The 8639-nt window shown below is 46.3% G+C and overlaps 1 long non-coding RNA gene across 1 annotated transcript; it reads left to right on the top strand.

Annotated features, from left to right (window-relative positions):
* Positions 1-413: 413 nt before the first annotated feature.
* Positions 414-7523, top strand: LOC139364263 (uncharacterized). Its single transcript, XR_011625794.1, has 2 exons — positions 414-3260; positions 6487-7523. It is a non-coding gene; the product is annotated as an uncharacterized lncRNA (long non-coding RNA).
* Positions 7524-8639: the final 1116 nt, after the last annotated feature.

Below are 8639 nucleotides of genomic sequence, written 5' to 3'. Positions count from 1 at the left end.
TCTCAAAAAAAAAAAAAAAAAAAAAAAAATGCTGAAAGGTGGGGTAGCAAGTGGGGCTTTGAAGGGACAGCTAGTTTGTCCCCTTGCTTCCTATGGCTGGAGCAGCAACACCACTCAGAGAGTACTTCTGAACTCTTTCTATGCCACCAACCACATTTGTAAATTTCGGAATTTGGTGCTGCACAGCTGGGGGCCACAGCAGGTTCAGGTGCTCAGTGAGTACTGACAATAGAGCTTGGCCCATTTCTGAGAGCTGATAGGTCAGGTGGATGCTGGTGAGAAAAGGCAGTGGCAAGTGGAGGGCATTAGGCCTTTGTTGGGCCATAATTGGCTGATTTGATGATGATGAGCAAGGACTGGGCAATGGGGAAGGGCGCTCATTGCTGCTGGTTGCTGCTACCTGCCAAGTGTCAGTGAAGTTTTCTGGGTGCTTGGGTTTCCTGACCCCTGTTGGGTTGCTTTACTGCTTTTTAAAACTTCCAAAGGACTCACTCTGCCTTGTTGGGAACAACTATCAGTGTTTGATTACTTTTGCTGAGGGAGTTCTTTCAATTATCTTCCTAGAATCACTCCAGTTGTGATTACTGCTACACTCTCTATGGTTCCACCACTCAGCCTGGAAAATGGTGAGGCTGGTGGAGCGGAGGTCAGCTACCCTCTGAAGCACTTCTTTCCCCCTTGTAACTTTAAGCAAACATTCCATGGCCAGAAGGGACCAAAGTCTGTGGGAGGGCAGAGAGCAGCAGGACTCACCAGGTCAGAAGTCCTTTAAAACATTGATTTCTCTTCAGCTTGAACAAAACAACATGAGTTGCATTATGGAGGAGGCAGAAAATGAAGATAAGCACAAAAAAGAAAACAAAAATCTCACCACCCAGAGATAAGTGCTATTCATGGTTTAGTCTGATGGTTTCCAACTGGGTTCCTAGATGTCCCAGGGTTCTATGGAGGTGCTTCTAAGACGCTTTAAATGCTTAGAATTTAACCAAAGAATGGCCGGGTACAGTGGCTCATGCCTGTAATCAGCACTTTGGGAGGCCGAGGCTGGTGGATCACCTGAGGCCAGAAGTTCGAGATCAGCCTAGCCAACATGGTGAAACCCTGTCTCTACTATAAATACAAAAAAAAAAAAAAAAAAAAAAAGTGCAAGGCACGGTGGCTCATGCCTGTAATCCCAGCACTTTGGGATGCTGAGGCGGGCAGATCACGAGATCAGGAGATCGAGACCATCCTGGCTAATACGGTGAAACCCCGTCTCTACAAAAAAAAAAAAAAAAAAAAAAATTAGCCAAGTGTGGTGGTGGGCGCCTGTAGTCCCAGCCACTCAGGAGGCTGAGACAGGAGAATGTCATGAACCCAGGAGGTGAAGGTTGCAGTGAGCCGAGATCGCGCCACTGCACTCCAGCCTGGGTAATAGAGCGAGACTCTATTAAAAAAAAATTTAATCAAAGAAGTAGAAAATATTTTGACCACATAAAAATGACAATAAACAAAAAAATAATGGCAAGCTTGGGGCAAACAGCAGTCTCATGGAGACCATCAGCAGGCGATCGTGTGTGTCTCTGCAAGCCTCAGCCCAGCTCCTCCTGCTGTCCCTGGGTGGTTATTTGCACTTGTCATGAATGTGCCTTGGTTGGAAGGCTGGAGCCCTGCAGACCCACAGGCCTATCAGAGGGCTCAGGGCCTTAACTTCTGTATGTCCAACTCATGAGGAAATTGTGGGGTGTGTAAGAAGTGAATTTGTAACACATTGTGGTGTGATTCCATTGTATTATGGATCACTGTAGCACCTATCTTTTATTTTTATTATTGAGGTATGGCAAGTACCTCTTAATAGAAATACCTTTCAATAAGTGGCAGGATATAGAATGCTGAGTACTAACCTTCCCCACTCCAAGCCCACAATATCCTGTAACCTGTGGCCCCTTAGCTACCTGGTTGGGAAGTTCCCTCATTTCTTTAGAGAAGGATTTTAGAAAAGCATGAGGATACTCAGCTTTTTCATTGAAACTGAAAACAGAGGGAAGTACTGATAACTTTCAAGACCAGAATCTAGGCCGGGTGTGGTGGCTCATGCCTGCAATCCCAGCACTTTGGGAGGCTGAGGTGGGAGGACTGCTTGAGCTCAGGAGTTTGAGATCAGCCTGGGCAACATAAGGAGACCCCGTCTTTACAAAACAATGAAAAATTAGCTAGGCTTGGTGGCATGTGCCTATTGTTCCAGCTACTTGGGAGGCTGAGGCAGGAGAATCCCTTGAGCCCACGAGGTAGGGGCTGCAGTGAGCCACGATGGCACCACTACACTCCATCCTTGGTAACAGAGTGAAAGTCTGTCTCAAAACAGCAACAACAACAAAATAACAAAGACCAGAATCTAAACAGTTGTCTAAATAGCAAAAGAAGATCTGGGTGGGGGAAGGGAAGAGAATCAGAGGGAAAGCCAGAGAGAAACAAAGTTCCTGCATCCTGACCCGCTATCCCAGCCGGGTCACAATCCCGGGTTGGAGAGAGTCACCAGAATAAATGCGGGGACGCTGAGGTCAGGGAGGACCTCCACTCCTTCCCAAGCACGGCCTGGGGAAATTGGCTGAGATCCTAGAGTGCTCTGTCTGGTCAGCTGCCATTGTGTCTGACGACCGCTGGATGGCGCATTGGGGCAGAGAGGCTGCGAGTCGGCAAAGTCCTCCTCCTTGAGTCTCCCGTGGCTCAACGGGTGCAGGGAGCCGAAGGCCCGTGGGACGTGACCAACTCAACATTCCACTGAGGCTGTATGATCAAAAGCAAACTGTTTATTATGAATACAGAATATGGGCAAACTCATGACTGTGCCTGCCCCAGGAGGTTTGCTGAGGGCAGTCGCTTCCTGATGCCAAGCTCCTTGAGGTTATCTACTGGGACATCTAGAGAATGCAGTCTTGCAAGCCTACTCTGGACCGAGTAGCTGACCCCTTCTTCCACTCACCTTCTCACTATCTCTTTTGCGTAATAAATACGGAGGGCTGTGTAAAGGTCAGGGCCCTTGTCCACTAGAGGCAAGGTGCCCCCTGACTCCTTCTTCCAAATATATGCTATTGTTTTTGTCTTTTATTCCCGTGTTTACTCCCTTTGTTCAATTCTCCTAGGTCCATGCGGGTTACATAGTGGCGCCCCAGAACAGGGACTTCGAGGAGGTGAAGGAAGAAGGTCTGCTGGAGCAGAGGAGCTGAAATTGACAGGGTGAACCGGGACCCCGGGACTAGTCTGCCGGCAGCAGATATAAGGTCAGCGCCCTAAAGAGGTACTGGGAGCAGTGCTTTAAAAAGTACTGGGAATGGGAAGTTTTCTGAATCAGGGTAACACGGGGCAGAATTTGTCTGTTGGAGAAAAACATCATGTGCAGTTGCTTAAAGTTTTGTTGAAGCAAACTGGTGCTCAGGTTAGTTCTCAGACATTAGGATGCTGCAGGAGGATATTACCCATAACCCAGAGTTTCCACAGCAGGCACTCTTGATGTGGAAAATTGGGATAGAGCAGGAGAAGGGTTAAAACAGGCTCATCCAAAAGGCTTTAAAGTTGATTCTTCAGTTTTTTCACTTGGAGTTCAGTTTGTACTGTACTTCTGCCATTATCTCCTTGTTTTTCTGCAGGGCAGCAGGCTGAATCTAAAAATCTGAAAGAATCTGTTGTCCCACCCACAGATCCAATTGAAAATAAAAAACAAGAGAGGGAGGATAAAAATTGGCCTATACCACGTCGTCCAGTTGCAGAAACGTGTACCGCCTCCTTTGGTGGCAAAAATGGAGACCCCAATACAGAGAATTTTATGCTCTGCTGTCATAGCTGGAGAGCCCTTAGGATCTTGCGCTTTTCCTATTTCCGTAAGGTCTGATCCAAAGAATCCATGGCAGGTTATTCATGAACACATTCCACTAGAGTTTAAGTTGTTAAAGGAATTAAAAGTGAGTGTGGTAAATAATGGGGTATAGAGCCCATTCACTTTAGGATTGCTACAGTCTGTGTTTGGTGCCATGCATCTTTTACCCTTTGATGTGTAAGCTAACTTGCTTGTCTGCGAGTGCATATCCGACATGGAATTTAAATTGGCAAGAAATGTGTGCAGACCAGGCTAGACAGAACTGTGTGCTGGACACAGAGACATTACAGAGGATATGCTTTTGGGTAATGGCCCTCATTTAGACCTGGAACGTCAAATGGCACTCCCAGACGCTCCTTATCAGCAGTGTGCACAGGCCACTAAATGTGCCTGGGCCACAATTCCTGAAGAGCGAGTCCCAGTACAATCCTCTTTACATATCATGCAAGGGTCATAGGAACCCTATGCACAATTTCTTGCGCGATTACAAGAGGAAATGACGCATCAGATTCCTCATACCACAGCTGCTGAAATGCTAACCTTAACTCTAGCTTTTGAGAATGCAAATATGGATTGTAAAAGTGCACTGGCTCCTGTGAGATGTACAAAGATCTTGGGAAATTTTCTCATCTTTGTCAAGATGCAGGAACTGAGCTTCATCGCTCTTCAATGTTAGCTGAAGCAATGGCTAATTTAGTGGATGACAAATCTAAAAGGAGCCAAGGGTCAAACCCTAAAATGGGAAAATGTTATAATTGTGGAAAAACTGGGCATTTTAAAAAGGAATGCTGCTAGATCTCAGGACAGAAAGTTCCCCCACCAGCAGGAAAAATGCCAGGACTTTGTCCTCACTGTAACAAAGGAAATCATTGGGCTAATCAGTGCCACTCAAAATTTCATCAGAATGGCACCCCCCCGTTGGGAAATGAGATGGGGGCCTGAACTCAGGCCCCACAAACAGTGAGGGCATTCCCAGTCCAGACCTCAATCAGTTTCAGGCATGGGTTCCCAGAGGCATATTGATTCCCTCCCCCCAGGAACACCAGGAAGTACAGGATTAGATCTACCTGCCAGAGAAAGAATTACATTAGCCGGGGGAGACAAACCCATCAAAGTTCCCACTGGTATTTGGGGACTTTTTTTTTTTTTTTTTTTTTTTTTGAGGCGGAGTCTCGCTCTGTCGCCCAGGCTGGAGTGCTATGGCCGGATCTCAGCTCACTGCAAGCTCCGCCTCCCGGGTTCCCGCCATTCTCCTGCCTCAGCCCCCCGAGTAGCTGGGACTACAGGCGCCCGCCACCTCGCCCGGCTAGTTTTTTGTATTTTTTAGTAGAGATGGGGTTTCACTGTGTTAGCCAGGATGGTCTGGATCTCCTGACCTCGTGATCCGCCCGTCTCGGCCTCCCAAAGTGCTGGGATTACAGGCTTGAGCCACCGCGCCCGGCCCTATTTGGGGACTTTTACCAGCAGGATATATGGGACTAATTTTAGGCAAAAGTCACCTGAACTTGCAAGGCATCACTGTAGCCCCAGGAGTTGTTGACTGATTATGAAGGAGAAATTCAAGTAGTTTTAATGTCACAAGATCTTTGGGTTTTTGAACCGGGAGAATATATTGCTCAATTATTGCTTATTCCCTGCAAATTACACCCTTCTCCACGAAAGGAGAAACAAGGAAATAAAGGGTTTGGGAGCACAACTACACGGGAAATCTATCTATCCCAAACCATAGCTGCTAATAGAGCCACCTGTGTAGTACAAATAAAAGGAAAGAAATTCTATGGGCTTATGGATATGGGAGCTGAGGTATCAGTAATATCTAAAGACCATTAGCCCCCATCCTGGCCCTTGCAATTAACTTCTATGTCCCTAGTGGAAGTAGGAACAGCTCAAAGTGTTCAATGGAGTGCTGAGATTTTACCTTGTCTTGGTCTGGATGGACAGTCAGGTACTTTTCAGCCTTATGTTGCAAATATAGCTATCAGTTCATGGGGTTGAGACTCACTTACAGCAAGGAATATGAGACTTACAAATGAAAGCTTTGATAACCCAGGATTTAAAATGTTGAAGGACATGGGATATCAGAGTGAAAAAAAAGGTTTAGGGAAATTCCTACAAGAAAATCCTAACCCGATATCAGTAACTGGAAAAACAGACAGAAAAAGGCTAGGACACCAGGATTTCTGACAGGGGTCATTGATATTTCTCCTCCACCCACTGCCTTACCACTAGAATGGCTTAGTGACAAACCTGTGTGGGTGGATCAATGGCCCCTAACACAGGAGAGGCTAGATACCTCTGGTGCTTCAGCTCAATGCTCAGAGCTAATTGCAGTCATTCAGGTTTTACAGCTCACAGCTTCAGATCCTATCAACATTCTCTGTGATTCAGCTTATGTTGTGAATGTAGCCAGTCACATGGAAACTGTTACAGTTAAAAGTATACTAGACCCAGAACTGCTTAATTTGTTTTACTTATTCTCATATGCTGCATGCTACGTGCCAAACAGGTGAGACAGCTGGTCATGTACGGGGCGACATTGTCTGTCATCATTTGCTCATATGGGGATACTTAAACAATTAAAAACTGACTACGGACCCACTTATACTAGTCATGCTTTTCAAAATTTCTTACAGCTTTGGGCTATAACCCATGAAACAGGAATTCCTTATAATCCTAAAGGACAAGGCATTATAGAGCAGACACATCAAACATTACAACGCATGTTGAAAAGACCAAAAGGGGATATAGGAGGCCAACTACCACCTCCATCAAAACTACATTTAGCCTTATTTACTTTAAATTTTTTGACTCCTGGTACAGATGGTAAGACTCCAGCAGAAAGACATTGGCAAGTGTTAGAGGAAAAGAGGAAAGTCTATCTGAAAGTATTATGGAAATCCCTGGAAGAAGGACAATGGAAAGGTCTGATGAATTTACTGACATGGGGAAGAGGGTATGCTTGTATTTTTACAGGAGATGGACAAGCCATGTCGGTGCCCTCAAGGTGCGTGCGACCATGGAATGGGAGACTGGAGGAGCACAGGGTGGCCAACCATGGGCCCAGTCCCTCTGGTGTGAGCCATAAGCCAGCTGAGCCTGAGTGCAAAGATGGAGAGAAGGCCGACCATAGTCATGACATCAACCTGGGGACAACTCAAGAAAACCATGCAGGAAGCTGAGAAACTACTGGAGTGCCAGGGACAGTCTGTAAAATCGAATGGACCACCAATCGGAAAATGAGAGCTGCCCAGCCTGGCCTTACACTCCTTCAATTAATACATGAACAGAAAGGAGGATATGCAGGGAGTCAAAGGCCTGTGGGATGTGACCAACTCAACATTCCACTGAGGCTATATGATCAAACAACAAACTGTTTATCATGAATACAGAATATGGGCAAACTCATGACTGTGGCTGCCCCAGAAGGTTTGCTGAGGGCAATCACTTCCTGACCAAGCTCCTTGAGGTTATCTACTGGGACATCTAGAGAATGCAGTCTTGCAAGCCTACTCGGGACCAAGCAGCTGACCCCCTCTTCCACTTCCCTTCACAGGATCTCTTTTGCCTAATAAATACGGAGGATTGTGTAAAGGTCAGGGCCCTTGTCCACTAGAGGCAAGGTGCTTCCTGACCCCTTCTTCCAAATATACTCTTTTGTCTTTATCTTTTATTCCCATGTTTGCCTCCTTTGTTCAGTCCTCCTAGGTCCATGCAGGTTACAAATGGGCATGCAACTGGCTGGTTTGGAAGGGACTTCAGGACTGGGATAAGAAGAAGCATAGTGCAGGACTCAGGACTGGGATTAGGGAAGGAGTGTTCTAGGCGGAGGGAACAAGTGGAGCAGGTCTGGTTTGGGGCTCTTTTGGCTGAAGGGGCAGAGGAAAAGGCAAGGAGAAAGGGGCATGCTGGTCGATGTAGGGTGTGGAGGGGGCTGCTAATTGTGATTGTATTCTCAGAGTGGTGGGGTCCATTGAACATTTTAAAGAGGGCACCAACGTGATCCGATGGCTTCATTCTGGCTGCTTTGTGGGAAATGCCTTCCAGGGATTAAGAGTGGAAGCAGGAAGACAACAATAATCCAGACCAGAGATGAAGGCGGCTTGAAGGTGGCTTGCCCACGGCTGTGCTATCCCATGTGGAGGCCACTGGCCACATTAGCTATGAGTACTTGGAATGTGGCTGGTCTGAATGGAGATGTGCTGTAAGTGTAAAATACTGAATTTTAAAGGCTTAGTAACATAAATAAGAACATCAAATATCACACGGATAATTTTTTAAACTATTGATTACACATGGAAATCACACTGTATTTTGACCACGCTGTATGGGGTTAAAATATTTTATTAAAATTCATCTTGCTTGCTTCATTTTACTTTAAAATCTGTCATCTAGAAAATCTAAAGTTAGATATGTGGCTTGCGTTTGCGGCTTGTGTGATATTTCCAGTGGACAGCACTGGACTAGCGCACTAGCAGTGCGTGGCAAGAGACGCTTGGATCTGTGTTGATCCTGAAACAGAGCTGAGGAGAGTATGAGGGGTAAAGGAGGGAGAGCTGAGCCATGGGTTTATCGCTTTTCCAGGAATGAGGGATCCTGGCAAAGAAACACGTCTGGGGAGAGGTCATTCAGTAATAAAATGTGGAAATGTTAAGTGGTGCCTTCATCATCCAGCTGGAGATGTGGAGTATGGGGCTGGACTTTAGAGGCCATCAGGATGCACACTGGAAGTCATCAGAATTTGGGTGGCATTTGTAGCGCTGGGACTATAGGAGATGACCCGGAAGTG

This window comes from Macaca nemestrina, chromosome 7 (genome assembly GCF_043159975.1).
Source record: "Macaca nemestrina isolate mMacNem1 chromosome 7, mMacNem.hap1, whole genome shotgun sequence".
Taxonomy (NCBI): domain Eukaryota; kingdom Metazoa; phylum Chordata; class Mammalia; order Primates; family Cercopithecidae; genus Macaca; species Macaca nemestrina.
This window is presented reverse-complemented; position numbering and strand designations above follow the sequence as displayed.